Here is a 22,094-nt window from a genome sequence, read left to right on the forward strand (position 1 = left end):
GACAGTGGAGAGTGGATAGAGGGGTAGCCTCTTCTGGAGGGCTGCACGGAGGCAGTGTCCTCTGGGGAGAGCCAGATTTGGGGCAGGTAGGAGGTGAAAAAAACACTCCCTGAAGATCTTGAATCTTCAGACAGCTGGTGAACCGTGCTCTGTGGCAAGGCGTGGTGTGGTGGGGGAGAGGGGCTGGAGGCACAGGAAGCTCCAGTGACTGGCAAGGGAAACCCAAGCCAAACTTAGGCAAGGATTGCATTCAGAAGTCCCAGGGCCCTAATCTGTCCCTTACCCTGCCTGATCCTTCCTGCTATCTATCCTCCAGAATCCCTGTGCTTTTCCATTCTTCCCCATCAGAATCCATTCCCAGAAAACAAGAGAAATGCCTTCTCTTTGAAGCCTGGTGGACCACAGAGCTACCTTCCCAGCCGCCCTCCACCCCGTTCTGGTGAATGAACGTAGTAGGCACTAGGCTCGGGGGAGGCAGCTGACATGACTCGATTTCAGGCAGTGGGGTGCAGAGGAGAGAGAAAGATCTTCCCAGCATTGCAGAGCCAGCTACTACAATGGCATTAGGGTCCTGGCTCCGGTGTAATTCTAGGGCCTGCCACTGCTGGTGGCCCAATAATGATGGCCCAGTACACCCCCCACACCAGCCCCCACTGAGGCTTCAATAGTATTTCCAAGGCAGAGCAGCCAGGAACAAGAGAGAAATCAAGATGCTTCCTTCATCTGCTCTGTCAACTCTGTACATTATGGCACATCAGATAAGCATCCTGTCTTGTATGTGGTCAAGGTGTCAGACGGGCTGGCTGCCATCTGCTTCCCTCCGTGGTTCTCACTCCTCAGCTGGGCCTCAGGAAAGCCAGGGGAGGACATGGGCACATGACACTCTCTCATGGAGCCGGGGTTGGGGTGGAATCCTGAGCCCCACTGCAACCCCAGATGATGCAAAATGCCTTGTCTATAATCTCTCATGGCTCCCTAGGACCCACAGCGTCCTCTCCACACTCCTCAGCCTGGAGGCTGAGATCTTCCGGGTAATCCTCTTGCTGCTTCTCATCACGCATCTCCCACTGGCCAGAATGGAATATGCTCTGCACTTTTCAACCTTCAGATCCTTGTTCACAGGGATTTCTCTCCCTGGAAGTCCCTCCCTTCCTTCTGCCATGGTCTAAATCCTGCCCATCCAGCTTCAATGACCCTCCTCCTGGAGGTCCGTAGGTGCCAACTTCATTCTTCTGTTCTTTTTGCAGCTGAGATGTCAGCTTCCACTTCCGTCTGCCCTCAGTTCCTGGCACGGTGTGGTATGTGGCATGGGCATCAGTAAGTGCTTTCATTGCATTTTCTACCCAGTTCAGACTTAGCTTGCATATATTAAGAACCTACTACATGTAAGTCTTAAATTGCACATAGTCGGCCTCATTAAATCTACATGATGATGTGGTGATGTCTTTACTACTGTCTCCATTTTCCATGTCAGGAAACTGAGGCTCAGAGAGGCTAAGGAACACCCCATAGTCACCCAGCCAATAAGGATCAGAGTTGGGATTACTCTGAGACCTTCCTGAGTTCAGAATCCGGGTATGTCTACTTCATATTTTTCCTTCTAGCTGGAACACCCTGTGGGCCTCCTGCCAAATGGGGTCTTAAAGGAAGCAAAAAGGAGTGGTCTGCTGTTTCCACACTGACTTTGATTTCAACCTATTCTTTTATCTTTATTATTATTATTTTTATAACAAAAGAAATGTGTGCTACAGTCTGACTTAAATCCAGGGCTCTTTTCAAGACACTCCATTGTCTCTGTTCCAGGTGGAGTCCTTGAGCCAGAGAAGGACACAAAGGTCACCTGGTTCATCCCCCTGCCTCCAGTCAGCACTCTTGATTATTTCAAGTGACAGAAACCCAACTGTGATGGTTAATATTGCGTGTCAACTTGGCTAGGGGATAGTACCCAGATATTTGGTCAAACACTGGCCTAGATGTGGCTGGGGAGGTAGTTTTTTTAGATGAGATTAACATTTAAATCAGGAGCCTTAAAGCAGAGCACTCCCCGTAATGTGGGTGGGCCTCATTCAATCAATGGAGGGTATTAAGAGGAAAAAATACTGACTTCCTCTAAGGAAGAGAAAATTCTACCAGCAGATTGCCTTTGGATTTGAGCTGCAACATCAGCTCTTCCCTGGGTGTCCAGCTTGCTGACACACCCTGCAGATTTGGGACTTGCCAGCCTTCACAATAGAGGGAGCCGATTCCTTAAAATCTCTCTCTCTCTCTCTCCTGCAAAGTAAGCTGCCAGCAGTTCTAACATTGTCTAAGCTTAGCAAACCATAGAAAAGGAGGGTTAAAAAAAAAAATTCTAGCAAGACTTCTGGAGTTGACACCCATTGGCTTGGCTCAGGGCATGTGACTGTTCTGGAGCCAACCGCTGAGACTCTGACTGGCCAGAAGGCCAGGTGGCCTTCTTTTCTGTGGTCTGACAGTGATTCCTACATGCTTGCTTGCTTCCTGCCTTAGGCAGATCCAGGGAACTGAATCATCCTAAAATCAGAACTGCAGATCTGAGGAAGGAAAACTCTGACTCCAAAAAACCTCCGCTGCCTTGCGGCATACCTCTTCAGGGGAAAGGCTAAGGGAGTAAACCCCGACAGAAAATCCGGAGCCGGAGTCCCTAAGGCGGTTTGACGTTGTAGTCAACACCGGCAACTCCTGCGGCGCACCTGAAGCCAAGCTGTATTGACTCCGTCTTTCCCTTGGACCCTTCAGCTGCGAAGAGAGGGGGGGTCTGCTGCATGGGCAACAGCAGACCCTCCATATAACCCTGCCCAGGCTCTGTAGCTTCAACACGGGAGGAGACAGATACCGTGTCACTCCCAAGTCGGACTGCACAGCCATTCTTGGCGGTGCAGATAGACTCTTAGGAAGCTACACCATCGTCTCTCGAGACGGACGGCTGCCGACAGATCTGAGGAAAACGCAGCTAATGTGAGGGAACCTAGGGATTCATTTGAATGGGGTCAGGGTGGAGCCAAGCTTTAAACAGTTCTTTGGAGAACAGCTTGGCTGACACTGAAATCTCCAGGGAACTTGGTTCGTGACTCCTCCCCACCCCTCATGGAGTTCAGGAGTCCTTTGGTTCCTGCCTTTGCCCAGATGCTTGAATCCCTTTTATAGCATTCTCACATGGTTGTATACCTCTAGTGACAGGGAGCTCATTACCCATGAAGGCAGCTCATGCCATTTTTGGCTAGCTCTAATTGAAAGAAAGTTCTCCCTCAGGTCAAGTTGAACTATGAGTCTGTACCTCTGCTCATCAGTCTCAATTCTGCCCCCCACCTGCTCCCTGTCCTGCCCCTTCTCCCTTCATGCCCCAGATCAGCACTATGTTAATCCCGCACCTATACCATGATCCTCCAAGGATCCAAGTCAGCAATTCTACCAGCTCTTCTCTAGGTGCTGAGCTGGGCGCATCACTCATACTGTTTAATGTCCGCCTCTTTGAGGTGGGCGCTAATGTTGTTCCCCCTTATGGAGGAGAAAACTGAACCTCAAAGATGTGAAGGGGCTCACTTAGGGTCGCCTGACTAACATGGGCTTAGTAAGAGGAATTTTTTTACTCCAAAGCCCATGTTCTTTGCAATTAGGCTACCTTGCCTTCAACTGGCCCTCAAATGACATGATTTCAGAAAGCCCCTGCTGTTCTTGGAGCTTTCTCCTGGTCACGGCCCAGGAGATAAAAGCTTCTCAAAGTGGGGTACCCAGGACAGAATTGTATTGGTCAGGGCTCTGGTAGCTCCATATTATGGAAATAACTCTCAAGCTAGATTAATTATTGGCTCATAGAACTAAAAATTCCAGGGAGATACGGCCTCAGGTATGGCTGGATCGAGAAGCTCGAACACCATTATCTGAACTCAGACTTATTCTCCTTCTGCAGCTCTCCATAATGCTATGCTCTATCTTGGTCTCATTTTCAGACAGGCCTGTCTCCTTAGTAACCTTCAGAAAGCAAAGTTTTACACCTTATCTGTTCAGCAATCCCAGGAGAAAGAGCTTCCCTTTTCATAGTTCTAGGCAAAGTCCCAGGACTGGTTCTCATGGACTTGGCTTGGGTCATGTGCTCCTGCTTAAACCAATGGCTAGATGCAGAAGCCAGTGCTCTGACTGGCCAGACCTGGGTCATGTGCTCATCTCTGGAGCCGGGGAATGGTGTCATTTCCATCCAAACCACATGGACTAAAAGTGTATGTGTGTTATTCAGTGTGGAGGCAGGGCATTCCCCAAAGAATTAGGGTGCTGTTTTCAGAAGAAGTGAGAATGTTGGGCAGCAGGCACAGACACAACGGTGCACTTACAAACCAATTCTTCCCTGTTGCTGGGGCCTAGGGTGAGGGGGCGGTGAGCCTGGCGGGGAGAATGTGACTCTCACCTCCTTCCTCTGGGAGCCCTACCTTCAGTAATGCAACCAAACTTTTGGTATCGATTTTAGCAGCCATGTCACCCAGTCAATGCATCTCCAAGTTCGAGCTCCCAGCCTCACATACCACAGCTCAGGCCAGCCTCTTCCTGCTGCACTTTGGACCCAAGTCCAGCACTTCTACATGTATCTCTCTGACATTCTGTCTTGTTATGCTCAAATGAAAGCTCCACACCAGCTGGGGTCTTTGCCTGTCTTATTCCCTCTTGTGTTCCCAGCACCAGAACGGTGCCCAGCTCATAGAGACGCTCAATGAACGTTTGTAGAATGAATGAAGGAAACTAGCTTATGGATCCAGCCGTGTGGGACAATACAGCCACTTTGGGCAGCTGTAAGCTTCCTTCCCCGTCAGGGTGCACATCACAGCTGAATACCAGCAGCTAACACGTGCTGAGCACAGGCCACACACTTCACGCCCACCATCTCACTTAATCTTGCACCTCCTCAGAGCCCTGTGAAACAGGGGTTACTTTCTTCATTGGCAGATGAAGGGCTCAAAGGGGCCATCCAACTTACTCAAGGTCACACAGCTAGAGTGTGCAGAGATAAGCTTTGAGCCCATACAGAGGGACGAGGTTGAACCCCTATCCCAAATGGCTGCCAGTGACACGCACAGCAAACCTATATCGGGTGTCCACTGTGTCCAGCATCATAGTAACGGTTTTATCTGTATCATCTACGTTCTTTACTCTTTTTTTGGGAGGGGTGGGTTGGTTCTTTCTTTCTTTCTTTTATTATTGTTCTATTACAGTTGTCCCAACTTTCCCCCATTGCTCTCTACTGCCCTGCCCACCCCACTGCTCCCATAGTCAGTCCACACCCTGCTGTCCATGTCCATTGGTCATTTATACATGTTCCTTATCTAGACCCTTCTCCTTCTTTCCCTCTTCTCCTTCCATCTCCCCTCTGGTCACTGTCAGTCTGCTCCTTGTTTCCATGTCTCTGGTTCTATTTCGCTCATTTGTTTGTTTTGTTCATTAGCTTTCTGTTATAAGTGAGCTCATATGGCATTTGTCTTTTGCCTCCTGACTTATTTCATCCATGCTGTTGTGAAAGGTAGGAGTTCCTTCTTTCTTTCTGCTGCGTGGTACTCCATTGTGTGAATGTGCCACAGTTTTTAATCCACTTATTTACTGACGGGCACTTAGGCTGTTTCTAGCCCTTGGTTATTGTAAATAATGCTGCTATGAACATAGGGGTGCATAAGTTCTTCTGAATTGGTGTTTCAGGATTCTTAGGGTATAATCCCAGCTTTGGAATCAGTGGATCAAAAGGCAGTTCCATTTTTAGTTTTCTGAGGAAATGCCATACTGTTTCCCACAGTGGCTGTACCAGTCTGCATTCCCACCAACAGTGTGCCAGGGTTCCCGTTTCTCCACACCCTCGCCAGCAATTATTTGTTGATTTGTTGATGATGGTCATTCTGACCGGTATGAGGTGGTATCTCATTGCGATTTTAATTTGCATCTCTCTGATGGCTAGTGATGCTGAACATCCTTTCATATGTCTATGGGCCCTCTGTAAGTCCTCCTTGGAGAAGTGTCTGTTCAGGTCTTTTGCTCATTTTTTAATTGGATTGTTTGTCTTCCTGGTGTTGAATCGTACGAGTTCTTTATATATTTTGGAGATCAAACCCTTGTCCAAGGTATCATTGGCAAATATGTCTTCCCATGCGGTTTGTTCCCTTTTCATCTTGCTGATGTTTTCTTTAGCCAAGCAGAAGCTTTTTAGTTTGATGTAGTCCCATTTGTTTATTCTTTCCTTTATTTTCCATGCTCTAGGAGATATATCGGCGAAAATACTGCTACGTGGGATATCTGAGATTTTACTGCCTATTTTCCTCTAGGACTTTTATGGTGTCACGGCTTATGTATAAGTCTTTTATCTGTCTTGAGTTTATTCTGGTGTATGGCGTAAGTTGGTGTCTAGGTTCATTTTTTTGCATGTCCCTATCCAGTTCTCCCAACACCTTTTGTTGAAGAGGCTATTTTTACTCCATTTTATGCTCCTGTCCCCTTTGTCAAATATTAATTGACCATAGAGACCTGGGTTTATTTCTGGGCTCTCTATTCTGTTCCATTGATCTATAGGTCTGATCTTAGGCCAGTACCAGACTATTTTGATTACAGTGGCTTTGTAGTATAGTTTGTTATCAGGTATTGTGATCCCTCCTACTTTCTTCTTTCTCAAGATTGCTGAGGCCATTTTGTGTCATTTTTGGTTTCATATAAATTTTTGTAATATTTGTTTTGATTCTGTGAAATATGTCATTGGTATTTTAATAGGAATTGCATTGAATCTATAGATTACTTTGCATAGTATGGACATTTTGATGATGTTTATTCTTCCCTCTCAGGATTGCCTTTCCTGTGTCCCATAGGTTTGGGGCTATTGTGTGTTCATTTTCATTTGTTTCCAGAAACTTTTTGATTTCTTCCTTGACATCATTGTTAACCCATTCACTATTTAATAGCATGTTATTTAATCTCCACGAATTTGAATGTTTTTGAGTTTTTTTCTTGAGCTGTTGTGATCTGGGAAGATGCTTGATATTTCAATATTCTTGAATTTGTTGAGGCTTGTTTTGTGTCCTATCATGTAATCTATCTTTGAAAATGTTCCTTGTACATTTTAAAAGAATTTATATATTGCTTCTTTGGGGTGAAAAGTTCTGTATATATCAAAAGTCCATTTGATCTAGAGTGTTATTCAATGCCATAATATCCTTCTTTCTTTGCTTGGAAGATCTGTCCATTGTGAACAGTGGAGTGTTAAAGTCCCCTACTGTGAGTGTGTTTCTGTCTATATCCTCTTGAAGTCCTCCAAGATTTTCCTTACATATTTGAATGCTCCTATGTTGGGTGCATATATGTATATAAGGGTTATATCTTCTTGATGGATTATTCCCATAAGTATTATGAAGTGTCCTTCTTTGTCTCTTTTTATGGCCTTTGTTTTGAAATCTGTTTTGTCTGATATAACTATTGCTACCCCAGCTTTCTTTTTCGTGTCCATTTGCTTAAAGTATTTTTTTTTCCACCCCTTCAATTTCAGTCTGTGTAGAGCTTTAGTTCTGAGGTGGGCCTCTCGTAGACAGCATATATGTGGGTCATGTTTTCTTATCCAGTCAGCTACCCTATGTCTTTTGATTGGTACATTTAATCAATTTACATTTAAGGTCATTATTGATAGGTACTTATTCATTGCCACTTTTTCCTTTTGCATCTATGTTCCCCCCTCTCCTTTTCTCTCTCTTTTTCTTCATCTTCTTAAAGCAGTTCCTTTATCATCTCTTGCAATGCTGGTTTGGTGGAGCTATATTCTTTTAGCCTTTTTTTTTTTTTTTTTTTGGCTGGGAAACTCCTTATTTCACCTTTCACTTTAAATGAAAACCTTGCTGGGTAGAGTAGTCTTGGTTGCAGGCCTTTGCTTTTCATTGCTTGGAATATTTCTCACCATTCCCTTCTGGTTTGTAGTGTTTCTGTTGCGAAATCAGCTGATAACCTTATCGGAGCTCCCTTGTATGTTACTAACTGTTTCTCCTTTGCTGCCTTTAAGATTGTCTCTTTGTCTTTGAATTTTGCCATTTTAATTATGATGTGTCTTGTAGTGGATCTGTTTGGGGTCGTCTTGATTGGGACCTCTGTGTTTCCTGGGCTTACATGACTTTTTCTCTCATCAAGTTAGGGAAATTTTCTGTCATTACTTTTTCAAAGAGGTTTTCTAACCCTTTCTCCTCTTCTTCTCCTTCTGGTATCCCTATGATATGGGTATTATTACATTTTATGTTGTCATGCAGCTCACTTAAACCTTCTTCATTCTTTTTAAGCCTTTTTTGGTTTTGCTGCTCTGTCTGGGAAATTTTTTCTACCTTGTCCTCCAGCTTGCTGATCTGATCCTCTGCTTCATCTAGTCTGCTTTTAACTCCTTCTATTGTGTTCTTCAATTCAGAAATTGTATCTTCATTTCCTCCTGGCTCTTATTGATAGTTTCTATGTCCTCTTCCATGCTGGTGTAGTTTGCAGTAAGTTCCTTGTAGCTTCCCTGGAGTTCTTTGTAGTTCTCACTGAGCTCCCTGAGCATCCTTATAACCATTATTTTGAACTCAATATCTGATCGTTTGCTTGCCTCTATTTCATTTAGCACTCCTTTTTGGGATTCCTCTTTTTCTTTCAACTGGGGGTTGTTTCTTTGTTTCCCTATTTTAGGTGATTCTTCTTGTTTGTTTCTGCTTCTTAGATTGATTTGCTTTGACTCTCTGTCTTCATGGTGTGACCTTCTGTGGCAGGAGAGCTGTGGGACTCAGTGGTGCAGCCTCCTTGATCTCTTGAACTTGATACTCTTGAGATGCCCTTTATGCTGTTTAGGTGGGCTCTCTGGTTGTAATTTTTTTTTTTTTTTTTTTAGTTCTTTATTCTTTAAAGCAACTCTTCAGGGTGGATGCTATTCTATCCTGTTCAACTGATGAGGAAACAGAGGCTTAGAGAAGTTAAGAGACATGCCCAAAGTCACATGCTGGTAAGTGGGTGAACTGGGATTTGAATCCAGGATTGTTTGATTCCAGGTTCTTCATGGCCACCCTGTGCTGCCTCCCCAGCAGTGTCCCCAGCCCCCATCAGCTAACCCTGATCTGATGGAAATAGTCACTGTCCTAGACACTGGAGATACAGCCAAATCCCCATGGCTGGCAGGTTGAACAGAATCCCTGCCCTCACAGACAACACAAGTGAGGGCATCAGAGAGAGATAACAAAGCACAAAGCTCAAATGAAACTGCAACATGTCAGGTGGCATAGAGCATTAAAAAGGAAACAAGCCTGCGAGCCAAGTGTTGCTGGTTCGATTCCCAGTCAGGGCACATGACTAGGTTGCATGTCAGGTCCCCAGTTGGGGGCACAAGTGAGAGGCAACCACACAGTGGTGTTTCTCTCCCTCTCTTTCTCCTTTCCCCTCTCTCTAAAAATAAATAAACAAACAAACAAGCAAATAAAGTATATATTTTAAAAAAGGAAACAATATCCAGGTTAGAGGACTGCGGGTTACACCGATGTCAGGAAAGGCCTCTTGATGAGGGGACCTTTGAGCAGACACCTGAGTGACACAAGCGTATGAGTTGTGCCATGATCAGGAGGAAGAGCTTTCTAGGCAGAAAAACAGCACATGCAAAGGCCCCACGGTGGGAGCAGGCTTCCTGTGTTCCAGGAACAGTGAAGAGGCCAGTGAGACCGGAGCAGGAGGTGGGGAGGGTGAAGGGGAGGGATCAGAGAGTGACACAGGCCATACCGTGTAGGGCCTGAAGCCCACGGAGGGGATTTTGTCTTCTCTTTCCAGGGCGGTGGGAGCCACGGGAGGATTTTGAGCAGAGGAGTGACCTATTACTCCTATCACTTACGATCAGACAATTTAGCACCGCATGGAGGAGGGGTAGTTCCTCACAAGAAAATCCAGAGACTGTTGTCAAAGTGTAACAGAACGCCTGGGCTGCTCCGACTGAAATAGAACCCACGGGCTGTTTAGTTAGGGGCGCGATTGCCCGCCGCCAGAATTATAACTCTCAATACCAGAGTTTAGTGAAAAGAAAAAGAATTGTTTATTTGCACATAGTTCTGCCTCCCCCTCCCAGACCTGGCCAGTCATAGGAAAGTCAGAAACATCGTTTCCCTACTTCCTAGGCACAGTTCAGCTTTACCAATAGCTGCCAATCACTCAATTCTGATTGGGGAGGTCCTTTCTGTGCTGTGGTGCCCTCCAGCTCTCAATGCAGAACCACCTGGATTCTCAGCCTCCTTGTAAACTGCCTTCTTCATGTAAACCACGTGGATCTCCTCTCCTTCTCAAAACTGCATGGCAAGAGCCTCTTAAAGCAGCCTGGAGGCCCCCTCCTCCAAGCCACATGGAGGGAGCGTGCCCGCTAAAATGTCCGCAGCTGCTTCTATATCCCTGACTACATCCTCTGCCGCAATGGGTGTTGCAAGCAGTTCTGACCATTCACAGAACCCTTTGCAGGCTCAGTAGGCTCCTTCTGTACCATCCCACAGTCCAAGACCTCTCCCATCTTCCTGAGCCTTGGAAGTTTCAAAGCGGATCTTTGTGCAACAAAGTTTCCAACCACTAGCCCCAGGCATGCAAAGGCATCCTGAAAGCTGCTTCCTTTTTCCTATCACCCAGCTGCAAACTCTGGGGTTTGCTTTTGGACTCCGGTTTCTGTAACAAAAGGAAGGGATTATGGACGCTGAGGGTGCCTGAACCACAGGCATCTGTGGCAGAGAGGTGGCAGCAGCCTATCTGCAGAGGAGGGTTGGTGTGTAGGACAAGGGGCTGTTCTGGGGTACAGAGCATGTTCTCCAAGGGCCTGTCCCTTCTTCCTCTTCTTATTCTGCCAGTCCTTGGAAACAGTCCTGCTGGGTGATATAAAAATGTCCTGTCTCAGATACTCAAGGGCCTGACTTCTCTTCTTCAGCTTTCCAGGAGAAAAAAAGGTGAAATTAATAATACATTTTATTTAATCCAACATGTTCTGAACAGAAAAAAATGTATTAAGCTGCTATTTTAGGGTTTTTTATAGCAAGTTTTTGAAATCTAGTGTGTATTTTGCACTTACAGCACTTGTCAGTTCAGACCAGCCGAATTTCAAGTGCTTGACAGACTGCGTGGCTGGGGGCTGCAGAGCAGGTCTGCAGAGTCGGGAAGCTGAATCCTCGCTTCAAATGTTCCCCTTGGAGAGAATTTCCCTGCCATGCTACCTGAGGTTACCCTCATCTACTTCCCTATTGTATTTTCTTCACAGAACTGAACGTCACCTAAATTATCTCATTTATTTGTTTATACATGCTATCTTTCCCCATTCTGAAAGTTCCCTGAAGGCAGAGATTTTCTCTTTTTCACAAATGTTTCTTCAACACCTAGACATTGCCTAGCACAGAAAAAACTCAATAAAGGTGCTATGAATGAATGAATAAACAAATGGATACTTCATTCATTCACTCGGGCTCCTCATTACTTCTGCACATGCTCTGCCCACCCCACCCTCCGGGCCTTTGCTCACGCCATTTCCTCCCCATTCAGTGTCCTCCTCACTGTCTGCACGTGTTGTAATCCTGCCACCCTGCATCAGGGACCACACTACACCGGACCTGGCTGCTGTGGGTCTGTCTCCCTCGCTTGCTTGTGAGTTCCTAGAGGGCAGGGGAACATGTTGTTTTTCTGCATCCTCATCACCTAGCCTGGGCAGGAATATTGACTGAATAATGAATGATGGATGAATAAATTATAATTGAACAATGGAAAGGAGGGGTAAGGGAAGGAAGGAGGAAGGGAAGGGCAACCCAGTTTAATTGTGACCTTCCCTGGGAGCCCCCTGATTTCCATGTTTCAAAGTCACATGTCATTTATTTCTTAACATCATTTATGGAGGTGCTACCTTAACCTCTCCTTCCTGGGATTCCAGGTAATACATCTTAATTAGCTCTTGCTCCTCCTTCCCTGTCCACTCTCCCTTGCCCTCTGTGGCATGGTGTGCATACAAAGGGCTTAATAACTACTGAAGTAAACATACAAGTATCTGCCCTGGCTGGTGTGGCTCAGTGGGTTGAGTGCTGGCCTGTGAACCAAAGGGTCACTGGTTCAATTCCTGGTCAGGGCACATACCTGGGTCACAGGCTAGGTCCCCAGTTGGGGGGCAACCACACACTGATGTTTCTCTCCCTCTCTATCTCCCTCCCTTCCCCTCTCTCTAAAAATAAATAAATAAAATCTTTAAAAAAAAAAAAATACCAGCATCCGCCCTTACCAGGAAGACCAGAATTTTTCTACTGAATGAGGATAAGGCTTAAATCCATTTTATATATATATAGCAGGGGAAACCTTAGACATAAAAGGGACATGAAGAGGGTGAAGGACAGGCTTCTGAGTTCTCCAAGGGAGGAAGGAACTATATGTTGGGTACCTGTTATGTGCAGGAGTTTCATATGGACTCTAAGTTTATTTACCCAATAGCCCAGTGAAATGGTTATTCGTCTTCTAAATGCACAGGTAGAGAAACTCAGGATCAGAGAGGTGGAGTGACAAGACCAAGGTCACACAGCTGTTAAGAAACATGGCTGGAATTGGGCCCCAAGCAGTGGCTCTCAAACAAACCAACAAAAAAAGCCCTATTTGTAGTGTTTGCCAATTTCTATGGTGTAAATACTCCTACCAAGGCCAATTGCAAGCTACCAACAACAGGCCTGCAAAATTCCCAAATATTTCCCAATTACTTCCTACAAGCTAGCAGCAGCCAGCACAAGCCATCGATTGCCAGCACACCACTGAAGGTCTGTCTGACTCCCAAGTAACGGTCCCCACCTGAGGATGGTGGGGGGGTCTGACCCCTGAGGGAGGTAGGAGGACAGGCTGGGGGAGCTGAGATGGGGTGTGGAAGGCCCCGTGCCTCTCTCGGTCTTGCTGGCTCCCCTTGGCCCACTCTGCTGTCTCCTCCTGATACTTTCCCACACTGGGTCTCCCTCCCAGAAGCCTCTCTGCTTGGTCTCTTTCGGATTCTTTGTCCCTCTGATATGTTTTTTCCTCCCATTTTTATCTGCAGATTTCTCTACCTCTCCTTTTCTTGAACTCTCCCTCCCTCTCAGGAAACATTTCAAAGTCTGTTTTAAAAAACAACACCGTGACTGACTTTATAGGTTTTTTTCCTCTCTTCTTGAGAACAGGACGTGAGAAGGCCAGGTTGAATTTCCTGTGTGAAATGATGTGTGGGGTTTCTGAGCAAAACAAGGGTCACGCTGTGGTCCTGGAGGAGCCCATGCCAAGGTCACCTGGAATCAAGCCTCAGACAGTACAGCCCACGGGTTGCCCAGGCCACTCCTGCACACACTCCCTGGGGACAGGTGTTCCAAACATGTGCTGGGACAGAGTTAGGGCAGGCACAGAACATTCCACCACGCACCGCAGTTCCACCCCATTTATTCAAGCCCTCACCGCAGGCAAGAGGGAGCCCTTGCCAGTCCAGACCCTGTTCCACCTCTTCCCACTGTGGGTGTGACCCAGGGCAAGTCACTCTGCCTCCCTGAGCCTCAGTTTCCTCACCTTTAAAATGGGGATGATGAGGTCGACTCCGGGGTCTTGCTAGTGAGACTAAATGGAAGTAACACACCCAGCAGAACGCCTGACAAGTAGCTGGTGCTGAGGTAACGTTAGTAACCTGTCCAGCGGGGAGGAAGCGGAAGGGAGGTGTTCTATATAAAGACTAACTGAAGTCTGCCCCGTTCTACAGCAAAATCATTGTTAATTGAAATTCTCATGATAGAAACTTCCAATAATTGGCTCTACAGCCTTCGGCGAGTTCCTAAACCTATTTGTGCCTCAGTTTCCTAACTTTAAAGTGGAGTTTATAACTGGACCTACCACATAGGGGTATTGCATAAATTCATTGAGTTAATACATGAAAAGGGCTTGGAACGATGCCTAGTACATAGTAAGTACTTAATCAATGTCAGCTGTTGTTACTAACTTACACATCCCCAACAGCCATTCAGAGTCACAGAACACTGTGACATTTTCCGGTTATATTTAAGGAGGCCTAGGATGGAGACTATCTCCATACATTTCCCCTTCACCTGACATCATCAGGAGCCTCCGAACCTCTCTGCGCTGCCCAGTGCCCTCATCCACCGACTTGGGGGGGGTAACCACGCCCCCCCAATAGGGTGTGTCTGAGCACCCCTGGGCAGTGCTTGAAAACAATGGCGATGATTATTCTTTCTCTTCCTGGTGCCTCAGATTCCTCATGCTGTGAACACGAGGGTGTTGTCTCTCTGCGCCACATCCTGACCGGGGCGGTCCAGTTCCTGGGGCTCAGAAGGACCTGCCCACGCCGCCTCCGTGTCCAAGGTGGCGCCGGATGCAGACCTGGCCATCCAGGGCCTCCCTGATTGGTTTGTGGCTGGGCATGTGACCCAAGCTGGGCCAATGAGAGCCCGAGCTTCTGTCCGGGCGCAGGAGCCGAAACAAGCTGACCTCTGCTGTGCCTGGCATTGCTCTCAGCAAGATTGTGCGTGATTTCATTGACCCTTCTCAGCATTATTCTCCCCATTTCACCAATGGAAACAGGAGTCCATAAGCCTCAGTTGTGCCTGTGACTCCTGTGATTTGGGGGAGTTCCTCTCATTTATTACCCCCCAGTTACTTACACGTGAAGTACTGGGGAATAATAGCCACTAACATTTTTTGAGCCTTCACTATGTGCCCAGTGCTGCTCTAAACAGTTTACATCCAAGAAAAAGGCTATTATTCCCATTTTACTGGTAGGATAACCAAGGCACCAAGAGTTCACACAGCTGATAGTGGTAGAGTTGCAATTTGCACTCAGGAGTCTGATTCAGCGTCCACGCCCTTCAGCTACTAACTATGCCACCTCTGCTGACCTGAGGACAGCATCCTTGCCCTCGTGGAGCAAGGGTGGTGGCTCTCGGCCCCTCTCTTGGTTTTCTGGTTAGTTCTGGCTTTCAGGAAGCAAAAGGAGCTGTGGCCTAGATCTGAGAATCCCAGCTCTGGTCTCACTCCTGTGTGGCCCCTGGTAGGCTTTGGCTCCTCTCTGAACCTCAGTTTTTCTTTATCGATGAGATGGGTTCTCAGTGAAGATGCTCCACATTCTTTTCACCTTCTTGGAATGGTTGGGCTCTTAGCAGCCCTCTGCTGTCCACCCCTGCCTCATGCTGTCCACGCCTTCCCTCCCCAAAGCCTGGTCCCTCCTCTGAAGACTTGCTCTTAGAACGAGTGGGCTGTAGATCTCCTGGCCTCCCTTCCTTAATGGGGAGAGGCAGACAGCCGGGGCAGGCAGGATCCAAAGGTCCAGAGTTGGTATAGATCCACCGCCCACCAGCCACGCAAGTCTGTCTGGTCTGGTGATGGGCAGGGCTGTTTCTATTGATCGGTACTGTCAACGTGGGGAAAGCAGTTGTTTTCCACCAAATCTGAAATCAATGGAACTCAGCTTAGATGAGAATAGAGGACTTGGAGCCAGGAAATAGTTACCCTTGAGTTTCAGAAACAGTTTGCTTGGAGGGTCATCTGGCATGGTAAGATTGCAGAGCATGCTGGGAAGCCCCAGAGGCCTGGGCCAGGGGTCACCTGCCCAGTTCAGGGCCAACTGAGATGCTTGGATAACTTCCTGCTTCAACTCATTGCTATTCTCCCTCAGTCCTTGCTCCTGAACCTGCTGAGTAGCCCAGTCGGTGGTGCAAGTCCGACAGCCCTGGGCTGGGGTCATCAATCTGGGTGTAGCCCCAGCTCTGACATTGACCTGCTGTGTGGTCTTTGGCAAGTCTCTGTTCCTCTCTGGGCTTCAGTTTCCCCAGGGGTCAAAGGAGGACATCAGACCAAAAGAGGAGGATAGTCCAGCTCTGCCCTCAGTGCAGATGGTGACAATATTTCTTCCTGTCTGGGCATGTTGCCCTTCCCAGGGAGGGTTCATGGAGTGGGCGTGGCCTTTGTGAGGGGCGTAACTGGCCTGTGTCACGCCCTGGCCCTTGTATCCCAGGGCGTGACACAGGCCAGTTTACTGTCCCCTTTCCACACACTCTTATCACCTCCTGGCAAGTTCCCTTCAAAAGGCCTTATGATATCCAACCTCTGACCCCCATCCATGAGGCGTGCCCATGTCTGTGATGGAGGCTGGAGCTCCCCATGGAGCCAGGGACTAAGCCCTGGGTCCTTGGCTATCTGTGTGTGGGGGGGGGGGGTGGGGGTGCTGCTCCTTAGGAAGGAGACTTCAGGAGCTGGGCCTGCAGACAGGGTCCTTATGATGGCCTTCAGAGCTGGGCCAATGATCTGAGCTGAGTCCTAAGCCTTAGACACACCCTGGTTTCTGGTCCTCAGTGCCCCTATCTGCAAAAGGGGCTCACTGAGCTGGGACAGCATTAAGGGTCCTTCCAGGCTGATGTTCTCACATGTGTTCTCTCGCCTGTTCTCCCACATTGTCTTGACTCCTTTCTCCCCTCTCTGCTGCTGCTCCCTCTTGACATCTCCTCTTAACATCCTACCTCTTGCATCCTCACAGCCTCCTGACCCACACTAGCCCTTCTCTTCCCTGTTCCACTCTATAGTTTAAGACGAACCTTTAAAAGCACATGTCTGATTAGATCCTACCCTGTCCAGCAACCTCCCTGGCCCCCTGTTGCCCAAGACATAGAGATCCAGTCCTCCAGGCAACACTCAAGGCCCTCCATGCTCTTGCCCAGCCCACTCCTCCATTCCTACCCCAGCAGTCCCCACCAGGTCTTCAGCTCTCCAGCCATAACACACGGTTCCTCTTGTCAAGCAGACCCGGGCTTCCCCACCTCTAGGCCTTTGCTCTTGCCCCTTTGTCTACCTATAATGCCTTTCTTCCCTTTTCCTTCTGTCAAAGAACCCTGCCCCTTCTTCAAGACCCGCACGCAGATCATGTCAGCCATGGTACCTGCTGTGCTCCCTCAGAGCTCCCACGGCCTTGGCAATAGCCTCTCCCACCCTGTGGGCCTGGGTCAGATTCAAGGTGGTCCCCATAATAGGAGATCTCTCCATGGCATGAGGCTCCTGTCTCCTCCCAAACTCAGGCCCTCTTCTTCATCACTCTCTTTGGGCTTGTTTAATATTGAAAAAAAGTAGCCACTTAATAACATGTGAGTGCTACTGGGCTGGGGTGCCCTTTCAAGAGAAAGAACTGGGTTGAATTTAACAGGAATGAGCTGGTTTGGGAGGATTTGACCTAAATCAGGAAGATTTAAATTGATTTAATTGGAATGGCCACCTAGTCAGGGTTAGGCTGGATTATCTAGGTTCAATTGGATTAGTCAAACTGAGTTAATGGGATTGGGCTAGTTAGTAGAGTGGGGCTGGCTTAGTTGGTTTAGACTGGTTAGGGGGAATGGCCTGTTTAGTTGCATTGTATTGAGTTACTTGGATTGGGAGAACTGGGTTGGCTTAAGCTGGGTAAATTGAGTTGGTTTGGACTGGTTGAGCTGGGCCATTTGGTTGTCTTTGTTTACGTTAGTTCAGTTGGGTTGGGTGAGTTGGGTTGATTTGTGCTGGTAGTTGGATTTGGCTAGGTTAGTTGTATTAGTCTGCTGAATTGAGACTTAGTTAGCTTGGGCTGCTAATAACAAAATGCCATAGATTGAGTGGCTTAAACAACAAACATTTATTTCTCACAGTCATGGGGGCTAGCAGTCCAAGATGAGGGTGCTGGCGTGATTAGGTTCTTGGTGAGAAGAAGGCCCTCTTCCTGGTTTACAGACACCACCTTTTATTATATCCACCCAAGACTGAGTGAGAGCTCTGCTCTCTGCATCCCCTTCTGAGGAAACTAATTCCACTGTGAGCGTTCCGCCTTCATGGCCCAATTATCTCCCAAAGGCCGCACCTCTAAATACCACCACGTTAAAGATTCAGGTTTTAACACATGAGTTTAAGAGGAATAATCAATAGCAAGTTGAGTTGGCTGACTTGAGATGGGTTAGTTGAGTTGGGTTAACAAGTTGAGTGGGCTGGATTAGGTTCATGGAACAGGGCCACTTGAGTTGGTCTGGTTGGTTGAATTAGGCTTGGTTAAATGGGTTGAGCTCATTACTTGGTTTGGGTTAGCCGGTTGGGTGATTGGTTTGGATTGGGATGGTCAGGATTAGTTGGGTAGAGCTAGTGGGATGGAATAGGTAACTTGGTTTTCTAAAACTTAGATAGGTTGGGTTGGTTGGCTTGTCTGGCTTGGAATAGGCTGGCTTGGTGGCTGGATTATGGGCTGACCTGGCCTGGCCTGGGCTCCCAGCTGGCGGGGGAATAGCCACAGTGCTCTGAGTTCTGCTCAGTCTCCAGCGCCGAGCAGGGCGGGTGGGGGGGGGGGTGGGCGCCTTGGCCACAAATAGCTGTGGGGAACACAAACAGTTTGGTGTTCAAAGACCTCAGTGGTGGCGGCTGTAACTTTCCACACGGCCCCAGCAAGCACGTCTCTAGGCCTCATGTTCGGGCCCAGCTGCTGCTTCCTCTGTTAGCAAACCACAATGTGGGGGGCGGGAGAGGTGGGGAGCATGGGAGCTCCAAGCCTCTCCTTGCCAGGCATCCCCCAGCTTAGACACCAGGTGTTCTCTGTTAGAGAGAGAGCGATTGACCCCACGAGGGGAGTATTCCCTCCCTATAGCCCTGCACAGCAGTTGTACCAGGCCTGGCAGGGGAGGGTCAGACCAAAAAGGACCTCAAGAAGGCAGGAGCCGAGGTGGGTGATGGTTAAACTGCTGGCCTGGGAGAGCTCAGGGTCCCTGGGACTTTGGTTTCTGCACAGCTGTGTTGGGAGCTGGGCTGGACATACACTTGTTATTCATTCATTCATGCAAAAAACGATTTCTTGAGCACTCACTGAGTGCAAAGACCTGGCAGGCAGGAGTCAAAGGAAGCCATGATGGCGATGGCCACAAAGACAGGCTTAGGCTTCCTGAAGGGCTGTGCGACCTTGCCAACCCTTGTTTTCTCTCTGCCTCTGCTCAGCCCCTTCTGTTCTCCTTTGAAGGCACCCACTGTGAGCAGCTCAGAGCCCTCCTGTGCCCAGACAAGATATACTCTGTGGGCAGAGGTGTGATGGTGGCCCAACCCAGACAGCAAGCCCTGTCACTCACCGCCCAGGACGCCCCCCTGCCTCCCACCGCCCTCTGGCCTTGCACTTCGTCTCACCTTCCCACCCATGCCAGCAGGTCCTGGGAAGGCAGAGCATCTCAACCCAAGGGGCCTCACAGGCTGTCAAATCTAAGCTCACACTTTAGAGATGAGGAAATCTGGCCCAGAGCAGGAACTGCCTTGCCTGGGACACACAGCACGCTGGAGGCAGACTGAGAGGTCTGGTCCAAATGTCTTGATTCCCAGGCCAGGAGCTACCACACGGCTCAGTGGAAATTCCATGTGTTTATGATCCCAACAGCCCTAGGCTTGCTGTTTACCTCGCTGTGGCCTTGGATAAGTGTCTTAGACTCTTAGCCTCCATTTTCTCTAGGACAATGGTCCTCAAACCTGGGTGATTTTGCCCCTTAGAGGAAGATTTGGAAATGGGGTGTGCCCACCAGCTGGCATCTAGTGGGCAGAGACCAGTAATATTTATAAACACCCTAGAGCGCACAGGACAGTCCCACAACCAAGAATGAGCTGATTCCAAATGGCAGTAGTGCTGAGACTGAGCAACTCTCTTCTACAATGACCAACTATGCTGGGACCGAGGGGTTTTCTGGGACATGGGACCTTCTGTCCTAAAACTGGGACAATCCAGGTCCACCAGATGGTTGGTCACACTAGCTCCTTCCTCTGGAAAATGGGACCATCATTTCCTTTTCTGTATGTTTAGGGTCTAGCACAATGCCAGGCCCAGGTCGGCACTCAGAAACCCAATGGGTGTCCCCATCAAGGAGCGTTGCTTACCGGGCTCCTTCCTCCTGAGGATCTTCGCTCTGATTTTCCCTGGTGGACGCTACTTTTCCTTTCTCTATGCCTGGCCCATCCTCCCAAAGCTCCCAGACTGAGCTCTTCCAGGAGTCTGTCTCTGTATGGTCCAGTTATAGAGACCTGTCCCTCCTGGGGCTTCCCACCAGCAGAGCACCAGCCCATTGGGTGTCCCGTCGGTAGTAAGGGGTTCTGAGGGTTAAGGGTCTTTCTTCCTCCCAGGTAGTTTAACTTATTGTCCTGGAATTATCTGACACCCTGCTCATGCCCTAACTAGTCTGAGAACTCCAAGGTGCAGGGTCTGCGTCAGGTGGGTGTCTGCGCCCAATGCCCAGCTCATGGCTTGGCACAAATGAGGCAACAGTAAGTGTCCACTGGACAGATTTCACCAGCTGCCAGGTTCCACCCTCTGCAAGTCCTCTGAGCCCCAGTTTCCAGTCTGTAAACTGGTGGTTATAATAGTGCCTCCCACCCATGGAGTTGGGAGGATCCAATGAGATAATGCTGCAGAGGTCCGCACGTGCTCTGTGCTCCACCGGGGTCAGCTGCTCTGATTATTACAACTCTCAGGAGACACCTGGGGCCATGAATTCCTCTCCTTTTGCTTTTCCATCCTGCCTCTCATCCTACCCTGCAGCTCCCTCAATCCAGGCCCTCCCCAGCAACAGAGACCCAGCTGGGAGCCTTCATGTGTTCCCTGGCATGACACGGGGCTGCGGGCTTGTCCTCAGGCACCTTGAAGAGGCGAGCAGGACCTCCATAGCATTTGCCCAGGTTCTCCCAAGTTGCCCCTCCTTGGTGCTCCGCCATGCTCGCCAGAGACAAAGTGAGCCTCTCTGCACAGGCTCAGGCAGGGAAGGGCGGATTTATTTACTCTTTGCCAATGCTGGTTTTTCTGTCCCTGAGGTGAAGGCCTGCTGGTTGCCCATGTTTCCGGCCCAGTGTTGGGGTGACATGTCTTCCAGCCACCTCACCCAGGATCCCCTCCACCCTACCACAAGCTCTCCCTCCAAGTCCCCTCCCTGGCCACCGGAAATCAGACTCAGGAGCCTTCAGGGCCCCTCAGGTCTTCCTCAGAGAAGTTGGCAGCCAGCAGAAACTGGCTCAGGACAGGCCACCCTTTGGCTCCAGCTGAGGTGGCTGCAGACTACACACTGGTCAGCTTTATGGAACACAGCAGAGCCGCTGTCCTGCAAGGTACCGCCAGAGGCCTTGATCTACAAAGCGATGCTCTCTGTGTCTCTGCCGCTGCCCATTGTTGGAGAAGTGTGTCCTGAACTTGGCTAAGGGCAGGGACCCGTCTTAAACTCCCTGACTTTTGGCTTGATGACTCAGGAAGAAACAGAGCCACACCCCACACTTTTGGGCAGTGGGGCTGCTCTGTGGTGAACTGTCCTCCCAAAGATACTTTTTTTTTTCCAAATTTCAGTCATTCCAGTAACAACTTCATGACTTTTCGTACTCTAAATTCATATCATACATAATATTCCTTATGTATATTTTCCTTAAGATATGTTTTAAAAAGTATTCATTCTTTTTACTTAAATAAATTTAGCCTTATCCTGAGAAATCTTACCTGTGGAATCATAGGTTTGATTCACTGGACTTTTCCCTCTTAAACATATTAAATAATTAAATAATTAAACTAGCAAATGCTGAACAGTATATCATCTATAATGCAGTCCCTGTGGGGGATCCCTGAGCCCATCTCTTGTCAGACCCCTGAGAAGACACAACCTGGCCTCTTTGAGACACCAAAAAGCTACTTAATGCCATAAGAGTTGATTGGGGGCTGAACTGTATTCTGCCCATCAGCAGTGAGTCCCGAGGGCAGTCAGGAAGTCCAGCTTGGCTTAGCTCAGGATGTAGGACTAATAATCATAACCCCATTATCAGCACAGCACTTTACAGTTTGCAGAGCCCATTCTCAAATCTTGGGCTCAACAGGACCAGCCTAAGTCCACATAATCAAAGAGAACGGAGCTGAGACTGATGGTCAAAGTCACGAAACGTTGTCACTGGGAAGGCCAAACAGTTGTCTGGTCTGTGCCTCCCAGAGGCTGCTCTGTGCGGTGATTCTGGTGGGGCACTGACTCTCGGAGTGAGAATGGAGGGCTCTTTACCACTCCTGCTCATGCTTTGATTACCACCAGGGCAGAAGTCTCCGTTAGTTGCTGGAGGGT

This window comes from Furipterus horrens, unplaced genomic scaffold (genome assembly GCF_987537825.1).
Source record: "Furipterus horrens unplaced genomic scaffold, mFurHor1.1.pri manual_scaffold_3, whole genome shotgun sequence".
Lineage (NCBI taxonomy): Eukaryota > Metazoa > Chordata > Mammalia > Chiroptera > Furipteridae > Furipterus > Furipterus horrens.